At 45.0% G+C, this 12629-nt stretch overlaps 1 pseudogene; it reads right to left on the minus strand.

Annotated features, from left to right (window-relative positions):
• LOC121978292 overlaps positions 1-6327 on the minus strand; it is a 70726-nt pseudogene extending 64399 nt beyond the window's left edge.
• Between the last annotated feature and the right edge of the window lie 6302 nt (positions 6328-12629).

Below are 12629 nucleotides of genomic sequence, written 5' to 3' on the forward strand. Positions count from 1 at the left end.
TCCAGACAACAAATAGGTATAAAGGTAATTTTATAATTTTTATACTTGTAGTAATATCTGAGTTATAACTTAACAGATATGAGGAGATCTACATGAGTAGCTGCGAGATGTGGTGCTGGACGACCACGTAAGAGGACTTTGGAATCTCTGGCAACGGACTCGCCAGAGATCCCTACTGGAGTTGAGCCTGTCGGTCAGGGACAGACTCAAGATACTACGGGTGTGTCGGGTTCTCAGACTCCGATGGCTTCGTTGGAGGTACCCACCCATACCATACACACTGTTCCACCCGTGGCAAACCCGATACCTCCACCAGCAGAGCCTGCGGGGTACTCGACACCACCGCCACTTGGACCTACAGTGTACCCAGCACCCTCACCAGCAGTACCGGTTGCTCCATTTCCGGTACCACCACCTACCGTACCTCCAGCCGCAGCCACTCATATCGACCTTGCAGTACCACCAGTGGTATATGCCCCAGTTTATGCAGTAGCACCGGGAGTACCTCCCCCGGTATATCTAGCGGTACCACCTGTAGCACCAGCTCCAGTGATTCCGCCAATTCTCGTGACGAATCCTACCCGCCTCACTAATATTGTCGTGACACGAGCTCGGATCCAGCATTGGCATGAAGAGTCGATTCACACTCTTCTGAGGAGAGATTGATCCGAGTGTAGTCCAGTCCTGGATAGAGACCATAGAGCGGACCTTCTCCTACATGGCTTGCTCCGAGTGGGAGAAAGTAGAGTTGGCTGCTTTCCATTTACGGGATGAGGTCGACACCTGGTGGGTTACGCAGTGTTCCATCATAGGCAAGCAGAACATCACCTGGGCTAGATTCAGAGAGGCTTTTGAGAGCCGCTACTTCCCACGGGCATATCAGATGACTTGCCGTCAGGACTTTCTGAGTCTGTGACAGAACAACTGCTCGGTGACAGAATACAATACCGAGTTTAATCGGTTGGCCAGATTTTGTCCAAAACTAGTTGCTGAGGATAGTTCCCGTATGCAGCAGTTTATTCAGGGACTGGATGGATATCTACAAGTAAAGCTTGCCAATTTTGGGAACTCATCTTACATAGAGACACTGGACAGAGCCCTGATGATAGAGTCAGCTCACCAGAGAGTGTATCCGGACAAGAAAAGGAAGCAGACGGGGCAGACTTCAGGGCAGATCCAGCAGGCACAGGCGACCGGACAGCAGAGTGGTCGCAGTTGGCCAAGTCAGGGAACTTCTGGGGCTTCTGGTTAGCCTCATAAGTCGAGGCGGTCTTCATCAGGATGTTTCTGGCCTCCTCAGCAGACCCGGAAACAAACCGCCAATGACATCCATTGCGCCCAGTATGGGTCCAGAGAGCACACCACATCAGCCTGCACCTTGGGACAGTCAGTTTGTTATTATTGCAAACAGCCTGGGCACATGAGCCGAGATTGTTCGCTGAAGGCTCAGCATATTGCTTCCGGAGTTTCTGGTCATGGAGTTCATCTCAGTCAGACAAGGACTTAGCGAGGAGGGCACAGAGCCCAATCTTCACATAGTCAGTAGAGGACAGCTCCCCCCGCAGCCGCTGCTTATGACATGTATGGACAGGAGCACCCCAGTGCCCTCATGGTACCACAGAGTTCTATCATGGGACCACAGTATCAGCTGTAGTCTCAGCCCCTAATCCAGTATCTGTAACCCCAGCGGCTGGTTCAGTACCAGACGCAGTCCCAGCTACCAGTACAGTATCAGTCGCAATCCTCTCTTCCACCTCTGGCACCGTATCCAGCACCGCCTCAGTGGTCGGCTCCTGCTCAGATGCAGCAGCCGCTGGCAGTGATACCACCTCCACCTCCGTCAGAGACTGGACGGATTCATGCGATCACCAGAGAGGATGCGCAGCGGGCCGACGGATCCATTTTCCGCGGTACGATTTCCATTTATGCCTTATCTGTTGATATGCTGATAGATACTGGTAGCTCGCATTCTTTTATATCCCATACCTTTATGAGGGAGATTGGTAGATTACCCACTTTCAGACCGCAGCGACTGACCGTCTCTCTACCGTCCGGTGATACTTTGGACATCACCCAGGAGGTCAGAGGTTGTCCGTTAGATTTTGACAACATGATACTTACGGTAGATCTATTAGTAGTGGATATGGTCGAGTTTGATATTATTCTTGGCATGGATTGGCTATCAGCATATCATGCCACTGTTTATTGCCAGACGAGGGTGGTCACTTTCCGGCCTCCGAACCAACCCTCGTGGGAATTCACCGGCATTAGAGATGATAACATATTGACTATTTCGGTGATTCAGGATCAGAAGCTGTTGTCACATGGCTGTCAGGGTTTTCTGTTATCTTTGATTCATACTGAAGACGACAGTAATTCTCAACTCTCCAGCGTTCCAGTAGTCTGAGAGTATCCTGATGTATTCCTAGAGGAGCTACCAGGTTTGCCTCCCAGAAGGCAAGTGGAGTTTGCTATTAAGTTGATTCCGAGAACCGCGCCGATATTGAAAGCTCCTTACCGTATGACACCAAAAGAGTTGAACGAACTGAAGGTTCAACTTCAGGAGCTTTTAGACAGGGGATTTATATGCCCTAGTGCTTCTCCATGGGGTTCTCTGGTATTATTTGTCAAGAAAAAGGATAGTACTATGAGGTTGTGCATAGATTATAGATAACTAAATGCAGTGACCATCAGGAATAAGCACCCCTTACCATGGATTGAGGATTTGTTTGATCAGCTCAGAGGTACATCAGTATATTCTAAGATTGATCTGTGGTCCGGATATCATCAGCTGAGAGTCAAAGAATCTGATATTCAGAAGACAGCATTCCGTACCAGATACGACTATTATGAGTTTTTGGTAATGCCATTTGGGCTTACCAATACTACAGCGGTATTTATGGATCTGATGAACCGCATCTTCCTGGAGTATCTTGATCATTTTGTTATCATTTTCATCGATGACATATTGGTCTATTCATGTTCCGAGGAGGAACATGTGCAGCATCTTCGCATAGTCTTGGAGACTCTTCGACGACATCAGCTATACGCGAAGTTTAGCAGTGCCTTCTGGCTATCTTCAGTCGGTTTTCTGGGTCACGTGGTTTCTAGCCAAGGTATTTTAGTAGATCCTCAGAAGATCGAGGCTATTACCAGTTGGGAGCAACCGAAATCAGTATAGGAGATCCGTAGTTTCTTGGGTTGGCAGGATATTACAGATGGTTCGTCGAGGATTTCTCCCGCATAGCTATGCCACTGACACGCCTGATCAGGAAAGGCGTAAAGTTCACGTGGTCTGAGGCCTGCGAGACCACCTTCTAGGAGTTGAAGCGGAGATTAGTGTCGACTCCAGTTTCGGTTTAGCCCGTTGGAGAGGATGGATTCGTACTTTACACTGACGCATCTTTTCAGGGTTTGGGCACTGTTCTGATGTAGCACGAAAAAGTAGTCTCCTATGCTTCTCGTCAGTTGAAGGAGCATGAGAAGAACTACCCTGTACATGATCTGGAGTTAGCTGCCATCATCTTTGCTTTGAAGGTTTGGCGGCATCATATATACGACATTACCTTTGAGATTCTCACGGATCATAAGAGTCTCAAATATATTTTCACCCAGAAGGAACTTAATCTCCGACAGAGGAGATGGATGGAGTTCCTGAATGATTATGATTGTACCATTAGCTATCACCTGGGGAAAGCTAATGTGGTTGCTGATGCACTCAGCAGGAAGTCCAGAGGGACTTTGGCTTTCCACCGATCTTCAGTCACAGACTTGATTTAGGGTTTCTCCGAGTTGGGCCTTGAGGAGCAGGGACAGATAGAGCGAGGTGTTTTGGTTACTATGGTTGCTCAGTCGTCAATCAGGAAGAGGATCCAAGAGGCCTAGGCCGGTGATCAGTATTTTTAGTTCATTAGCAGCCAGATAGCTTCCGGGCAGCAGACAGGGTTCACCCGAGATGATACGGGTATTATATATTTCTGAGGTCGATTATGTGTACCTCCATCTCACCTGGTCAGGGAGGAGTTACTTCAGGAGGCTCATTGCTCATGATTTGCTATCCACCCAGGCAGGACCCGCATGTATTGAGATCTGAGGCGTGCCTACTAGTGGAACGACATGAAGAAAGACATCGCGAAATTCATAGCTAGATGTCTTGTCTGTCAGCAGGTGAAGGCTGAGCACCAGAGACCTGCCAGATTACTTCAGCGGATTCCTATTCCTGAGTGGAAATGGGAACACATTACCATGGATTTTGTGGTGGGTTTGCCTAGGACACGACGAGGCCATGACGTAATTTGGGTAATCGTTGATCGATTAACCAAATCCGCGCACTTCTTAGCGATCCGGAAGACTGATTCCCTGGATCGATTGGTAGATCTGTATTGCTAGGAGATCATCAGATTACATGGTATTCCTATGAGTATTATTTCGGATAGAGACCCTCGGTTCACGTCCAGATTCTGGAAGAGTCTGCAGCAGGCCTTGGGCACTCAGCTCCATTTTAGTACAGCTTTCCATCCGTAGACAGATGGATAGTCAGAGTGGACCATTCAGACTCTAGAGGACTTGTTGAGGTCTTGTGTATTGGATTTCGGAGGCAGATGGGAGGACCATTTGCCATTGATAGAGTTCGCCTACAACAACAGCTTTCATTCGGCTATCCAGATGACACCGTTTGAAGTGTTGTATGGTAGGCCTTGTCGGACACCCACCCTCTGGGATGAGGTTGGGGAGGCCCAATTGCTAGGGCCTCATAGAGCTCAGCAAGAGGCAGAGTTGGTCTGTACTATCAGACGGAGGATGTCAGAGGCGGAGGACCACCAAAAGAGTTATGCTGATCGGAGATAGAGACCCCTAGAGTTCTCTACAAGCGACCATGTATTTCTGCGAGTCTCACCCACGAAAGGGGTGAAGAGATTTGGCCTCAGAGGTAAGCTAGCTCCGCGCTACATTGGACCTTTCCAGATCTTGGAGAGGATTGGAACGGTAGCATATCGTCTGGCACTACCACCGTCCCTGGCAGACGTTCACGACGTATTCCACGTGTCTATGTTGAGGAGATATATCCGACTCGACACATGTGCTGACAGATATCCCAGTTCCTATTCAGCCTGACGTTACCTACGAGGTGGTTCTGGTACGGATTCTGGACCAGAAAAAGCGTCGGCTGTGGAACAAGACTATCTGACTGGTTAAAGTCGGATGGCAGTATCATTCGGACAAGGAGGCTACCTGGGAGCTCGAGGATATGATTCGAGCTCGATACACCCACCTTTTTACTTGAGGTATGTGGGTTAATTTACCGTTCAGCATTGTATTTTTTATGTGTTGTTAGTACTTGCTGATGGTAGATAACGAAAATTTGGAGACCAAATTTTTATTAATGGGGGAGAATGTAAAATGCCGAAAATGGGCAAATCATCATAAGGGAATTTTTAGAAATTTTCCAGAAAATTTTCGGAGCTTGTATGACGAGTTTAAGGGGATCAAAAATTGGGTCGGGAAAGCCTGTTTAGGCTACCCCATTTTTAACAAGGAAAAGTTGGATTTTTCCTTTTTCCTTTCCTTTTTCTTTTCTTTTTCTTTTATTCCTTTTTCGCTGTTTCCTTCTCCCCTTTCCCCCACGTGCCCGAATCGTCCCCGATGCCTCCTCACGCCGAACTCGCATCGATCCTTACCCTAACTGCACGTGACGGTTGCTCGCCTCCCACGCGTTCATAACCCCCGACCAAAGGAAAGCCGAAGCCCCAGCGTCACTTTCCCATTCCTCTTCATCTTCCTCGACTCCGATCGGCGCTAACTCCTACCGCCCTCCCGATCTCTTCCTCTTTTCCCAACCTGACGCACGCAGACGCCTCGCGCCACCCTTGCTCCGCCACTTCACCGAGTGACGGCGCCGATCACCACCACAGCCGACGCCGACCCCCGATCCACTCGTTTCCCCTCTCTTCCTCGGCCACCTCCGCACGGACGCACCCCGACAGAGCACCCCCTCACTGATCTCTCCATCATCTTGATCGCGCCAGCACCGCGTGTCCATCACACTGTGCCCTAGTTCCTGATTCATGGTCGCCGTCGCACGGAGCAACGCCGACCATCGCTGGAGATTTGCTGTTCCTGTGCCCGCGATTTCCTCTTACTGCCGGATCCAAACAAAACAGTAGTGATTTCATCAGGAAGGTTCGTTGTTCTTCCGCTACACCAGATTTCGTTCCTTGTTCCTGTTAGTGTAGATTCACTACCAATCTCTTGCGGTTTCACTGTGCCGCTGATCGCAGGTGCCACGGTTTTGATAGTCTGGTGCCACTGTCGTTTTCGTGAGGCCATATCGGCGCACCTATATTGGTTAGGTTTCGGATGGTTTGAACACGGAGAAGGTGTCAAGTGTTGTGCGTTGTGGGGAAGATTTCAACAAGGAGGCCTTGCTGTGTATACCTTGTTTTCCAACAGCAATCAGCTCACCTTGTTCTTTGTTCAACAACGGTTGAGCTTGAGATATATAATGGATCATATGTGGATGAATTAGGTTCATGTGTAGGTTTTAATGTAATCGAACAGTGGAATGGAACCCAAAGTTTTGGATTAGGGATAGTTAACTGGGATTAACTATTTAAGTAGGGTTCCTGGAGAAAATAATTTGGTTTAGCTATTTTGCTTATAATTAAACTTAGCTACACTGTACGATTTATTACATGACTTTAATTCGAGACGGTGTCTCGACGAGGGATCTATTTCGGATTGGACCTTTCTATTGGAGACGGGTACTTTGACTTATCTTTTTAGATATGTCATTTGATATGCATAGTAGTTTTTAACAAGTAGTAATAATTATGTTTCTTATCTGCATCGATTTGTCACTACCGGATACATGTTACATACTTGTTTTTGCTTACTTGTTATGCATTCCATGTTTACCCATATGATTTTATATGCTTATAGAGGTAGTGACATAACCATGCCTTATTATGTTCAGGACCTAGATTTTTATACCTTATCTGACCTATGTACCTAGACCATTGATTTGGTCCATTTGTCCTATGGTACACATTTTATAGAGATGGATAGGATCAAGATATTTCTATACTTAGTGTGATGCATCATCTCACATGATTGCATGTTGTGCGATTGTTGGCTCCATTATTGTTGAGCACATCGCCAGTTACATGGATCTGCATACACAACCACTCATGGGTTAGTGGTTCTTATTAGGCAGGGTGTGTTGCAACAAGTTGCTCTGTCAAGGGCTCCGTTGGTCCACTCATGGGTAGTATGACGCAGCGTTGTAGCAGGACAGGGATCCCTCCTCTGGACTGGCTCAGGGAGATGAGAGCATTGAGCTCTCCCACTTATGATTTGGGGTAGGATGATAGGTGTACTCCGATAGCATCTCGTCCACTCGGTCACTCATCAGGAGCAGTGATGGCAGAGTGCACGGTTGTCACAGCCCTACCCACTCGGTCTCACCATCGTGTGTGAGACGGCTGACTAGCAGTTGTTAGTTAGAGCCCTAGAGCCAATCATTTTGATGATTGTATGGACTCATGTATATCATATTCTTGTATATTAATAAAGGCATTTGTTTGGTTATTATACTTATTTGTATTAGTGCCAAATAGACTAAGTATAATAGCGTCCTTGAGTAGAAGGTTCATACCTATATCAATCGATTAGTTGAATCGCTAGTGAGATGATATAGGGAACACTACTCTAAATCATTCCTAGTCGAGTATTAACATTCAGGGACAATGTTAATGCAATAAGACTAGCATGTAGGTCAGTTCGATGACTTGATCTCACAAGTCATGGATATAGAGATATCAAGCTGACACATGGGTATACATTGGAGAATGTATACTGAATGACCCGCCATGAGAAAGTATCATGGATCGTTATATGAGTGTCATATACTTTCTCATGTGGCTATTAGTATGACTATTAGTCCTTGGACCTGAAGTCACCATGGATCTCTACATAAGGAGTTATGTACTTTGGTTTTGTCAAACGTCACCCGTAACTGGGTGGACTATAAAGGCGATTGCTGGGTATGTAACGAATTATGCAGAGGAATGTGAGTGATGTAGATGGATCTATCCCTCCCATATGACGGGAGCGACATCGCTATTCTTGATAGAGTGAGACCACTAAGTGCATGGCCATGCCCAAATGAGTCAACATTAGATGTTGAGCTCATTTGATCGAGTGAGTCTACTTGGAGTTTAAGATTTAGATTGATTAGAGGATGACACGGTCTATGCCTCACATTGATCAATCTAGATGTCTAGGATAGAAGGACAATGTCATATATTTTGTGAGGAGTCACAATTGGTAGTCACAAGGTGATGTCGGATCTCGACATTCTTGTAACTTGGGTAGTAATGATGTGTTGCTAGATACCGCTCATTACTTATGCTCCTAAATGGGTTTAGGGCATTGCCAACGTTACAAGAACCTATAGGGTCACACACTAAGGACAATTAGATGGAGATTTGGTTCATATGATGAACCAAGAGGATTAGATTCATTTGATGAATCATATTGGATTAAGAGTAATCCAAATTGGGCTAATTGAGTTGGACTCAAGTTGATTCATGTATTTAATGAGTCTAATTTAGATTATGACTCATTAAATCAACTTAATTTAATGAATTAGATTCATTATATTAAGTTGGCTTGAATCATATGGTTGGATTAGATCAACCATGAGAGAGATTTGATCAAGTTTGACTTGATTTGAGAGGAAGAGAAAAAGTCATGTTTGACTTGACTTTTTGCCACATCACTAGTGAGTTGGCAAGATGTGGACCAATAGGATTGCTCCACATCATCAATGTGTGCCACCTCATGGAGGTTACAAGCCTCCATAGCATTAAATGTGGCCGACCCACATTAAATGAGGAGGTTACACTTGTTGCCATGTCATTTAGTGAGGTGGCAAGATGTGGACCAATACTATTGATCCACATCATCCTAGAGTGCCACCTCATGGGGGTTACAACTCTTAATGGTCTCCACATTAATTGGAATTAATGTGGAGAGTTACACCTCCAAGATGTGGCCGGCCACTCTAGTGGGGAATGAAAATATTCATTTTTCATTCAAGTGTGATTAAGTCATCTTCTTCCTCTAGAGCTCTCTCTTCTCCCTCTCCTCCTCTCTTGGCCGAACAAGACAAGGTGCTAGCACACCTTTGTTTGGTCTTCTCCATCAAGGATTGTTCGTGTGGATACTTCTAGAGGACCGTACACTTGACGGTCTAGAGATCCGGCACCTTGGACGAGCGGGAACGCGAAGGGCTTCGCTACATGGGTAATGATCTTAACTTTAGTGTAGATCTAAAGTTTTTACAAACTCTTACAAGAAAAAGGTTTTTTGAAAAGTTTTGTTTACGAATCTTTGCACGAGATCCATGGCTTTGGGTGATTCGGGGTTTCCGCGACGCGAAAAAGCGGTTTTCGCGGCCCGATGAACCCAACAGTGGTATCAGAGCCACGTGCAAGGCTTGTACGAGTTTAATTTTTGGTTTTATGAAAACTAAAGTTTCTATAATTTTCTGTAAAATTATGATTTTATAGTTTTTATGGGTAATTTTTCCGTAGAAGCGAAGCACAAGTGTCTCGGCACTTGTAGGCTTCGGCTACCGGAAAGATTTTTCCAAAAGGGCTTCGTTTTGCCCCAAATCTGTTTGGGACAGCGGGCTTGGGTGCCATTAGATCGCAAAGGAGCAACTCACGATGGTTAGATCGTGGGTAGGGGTACTGCCCCTAACCCCGCAAGGGGATTTGCTCCGCGATTGCACCCGAAATCGCTAAAAACGAACCCGCCGGGAAGATTTTTCCGAAACGGCAATGTCTCGGCCCAAATCATTTTGGGACAGCGGGTTTAGGCGTTGTTGGATTGCAAAGGAACCCTCGCGATGGTTAGATCGCGGGTAGGGGCGCTGCCCCTGGGCCCCGTAAGGGGATCCGTTCCTCGATTGCGCTCGAAACCGCTAAACGGGACCGCCGGGAAATTTTACTCGTAAAAATTGTAAAAATTAATTTTAAAATTATAGAAAATTATGAAAATATATAATTTGGAATTATATATTAATTTTGTGATAATCATGGCCCAAAACCCAATATGATTAGTTGTGTTGTAATTCATAATACGGCATGCGTGCCGTTACGTGTTTACGAGTGTTGTATTATATTCGTGACCTGCGCGTCGTGCCTTCTCTTATATTCTTGTTGTAAATTAGATTTAGACTCGAATGTAACTCGAGTTTCAAATTGTAATGTACAAATTGGAGCGGTGGAGGGTCCACACGAGACGGAGTTCCGAGGCGGGCACGAGCAACACAAGGTGGTCAAAGGGAGGAGCTTGGAGAAGCTATTGACCCTAGGTTGACCAATCGATCTTCTCATTGGCTTGAGAAGATCGTAGTAGGGCCATGACTAAATCACAAATAGATTAATTAATTGCTTGTGTATGTGATGCATATTTAAAAAGTAGTTAATTAATTAGTGCCTTACGATTAGATTAGATCTAAGTCGTGCACATGATGCACCCTTACGATTAGATTAGATCTATGTCGTGCACAAGATGCATCCCTTTCGATTAGATTAGATCTCAATCGACTCAACTCTAATGCCTAACCATGCCGTGATACCTATCACTACGTCGATCACATGTATTGTTGAATCTGCCAAAGCAGAGCAATACATATTATCTTGGTAGGGTACGGAGGGACAATCTTGGTCCCGCCTATCAACGCATGGGTGAATACAAACTCAATTAGATTGAGTATTCCTAGTTACTCAGTTGGATCGAGTCAACTATAGGCATTCTTCCAATAGTTGGAAAGGTAGGACAAAATCACGTTTATATTAACTCTCGGGCGTATTAGCCAAAGCTAACTCGAGTTTTAATATAAATGCGGATATTGATTCTATAAACAAGAGTTGCATAGAGATGTAATTGGTAATCGTTACCTACCGATCATACTAAGCCTTGGGCGTATTAGCCAAAGCTAACTCAAGGGTTAGTATGATGTGGATCTTGTCCCACAAGAATTATAGAATTCAGTGGGAGCATCATTTAATTAAAGGCCTAATTAAATGATTTTAAGAATATGATATTTATTTCTGCAAATTTTCTATTGTAGATAACCATGACGTCGAATACGAACTCTTTCTCCCTGCGTTCTGTCCTTAAGAAGGACAAGCTCAACGGAGCAAATTTCCTGGACTAGTACGAATTGTTCTCACTCAGGAACGTAAACTGTATGTTCTGGAGCAGCCCATTCCGGAGGCTCCTCCTACCACTGCCACGCGAGCAGACCGAGATGCTTACAAGAAGCATCAAGATGACGCATTAGATGTGTCCTGTCTTATGCTCGCGACCATGAACTCTGAGCTTCAGAAGCAACATGAGTTGATGGGCGCTTACGATATGGTTGAGCATCTTTGTCACCTATATCAAGGACAAGCAAGGCACTGGAAGAGGAACTCCAAAGAATACCTGGAAGATCTTAAGAAGAAGAAAAATAAGATTTCTACTTCAGGTATACATGTTATAGAAGTCAACCTCTCTATTTCTTCATCGTGAGTATTAGATACCGGATGTGCTTCGCACATTTGTACTAATGTACAAGCGCTGAGGAATAGCAGGGCATTGATGAAGGGTGATATAGACCTACGAGTAGGCAATGGAGCACGAGTTGCTGCTATTGCTGTAGGAACTTATCATCTATCTCTTCCCTCTGGACTTGTACTAGAATTAGATGATTGTTGTTATGTGCCTGCCTTGACTAAGAACATTATATCAGTTTCTTGTTTGGACAAGAAAGGATTCTCATTTATAATAAAGAACAAATGTTGTTCTGTCTATTTAAACGATATGTTCTATTGTAGTGCACCTCTAATAAACGGACTCTATATTCTAGATCTAGAGAGCCCTATCTATAACGTTAGTACCAAGAGATTCAAATCGAACGATATGAACCACACCTATCTCTGGCACTGTCGCTTAGGTCATATAAATGACAAGCGCTTATCCCAGCTCCATAAGGATGGTTTGCTGGACTCATTTGATTTTGAATCATATGAGATATGCGAGTCATGCCTACGAGGCAAAATGACCAAGACTCCCTTTAGTGGGCACAGCGAGAGAGCGACTGATTTGTTAGGACTCATACATAGTGATGTATGTGGATCTTTCAATGTTGCAGCTAGAGGCGGTTATAAGTACTTCATCACATTTACTGATGACTTCAGTAGATATGGTTATGTGTATTTGATGACATATAAATCTGAATCCTTTGAAAAGTTCAAAGAATTCAAGAATGAAGTACAGAACCATCTTGGCAAAAGTATTAAGGTACTTCGATCAGATCGAGGTGGAGAATACTTAAGCCATGAGTTTCATGACTACTTAGCTGAGTGTGGGATTTTATCTCAACTCACTCCTCCTGGAACACCACAGTGGAATGGTATTTCCGAAAGGAGGAATCGTACCTTATTAGATATGGTACGATCTATGATGAGTCACACAGATCTTCCGACATATCTATGGGGATATGCTCTAGACACGGCAGTTTTCATTCTCAACCGAGTTCCATCCAAGGCCGTGATAAAGACACTATATAGGAT

Source organism: Zingiber officinale, chromosome 4B (assembly GCF_018446385.1).
Source record: "Zingiber officinale cultivar Zhangliang chromosome 4B, Zo_v1.1, whole genome shotgun sequence".
Classification (NCBI taxonomy): Eukaryota; Viridiplantae; Streptophyta; class Magnoliopsida; order Zingiberales; family Zingiberaceae; genus Zingiber; species Zingiber officinale.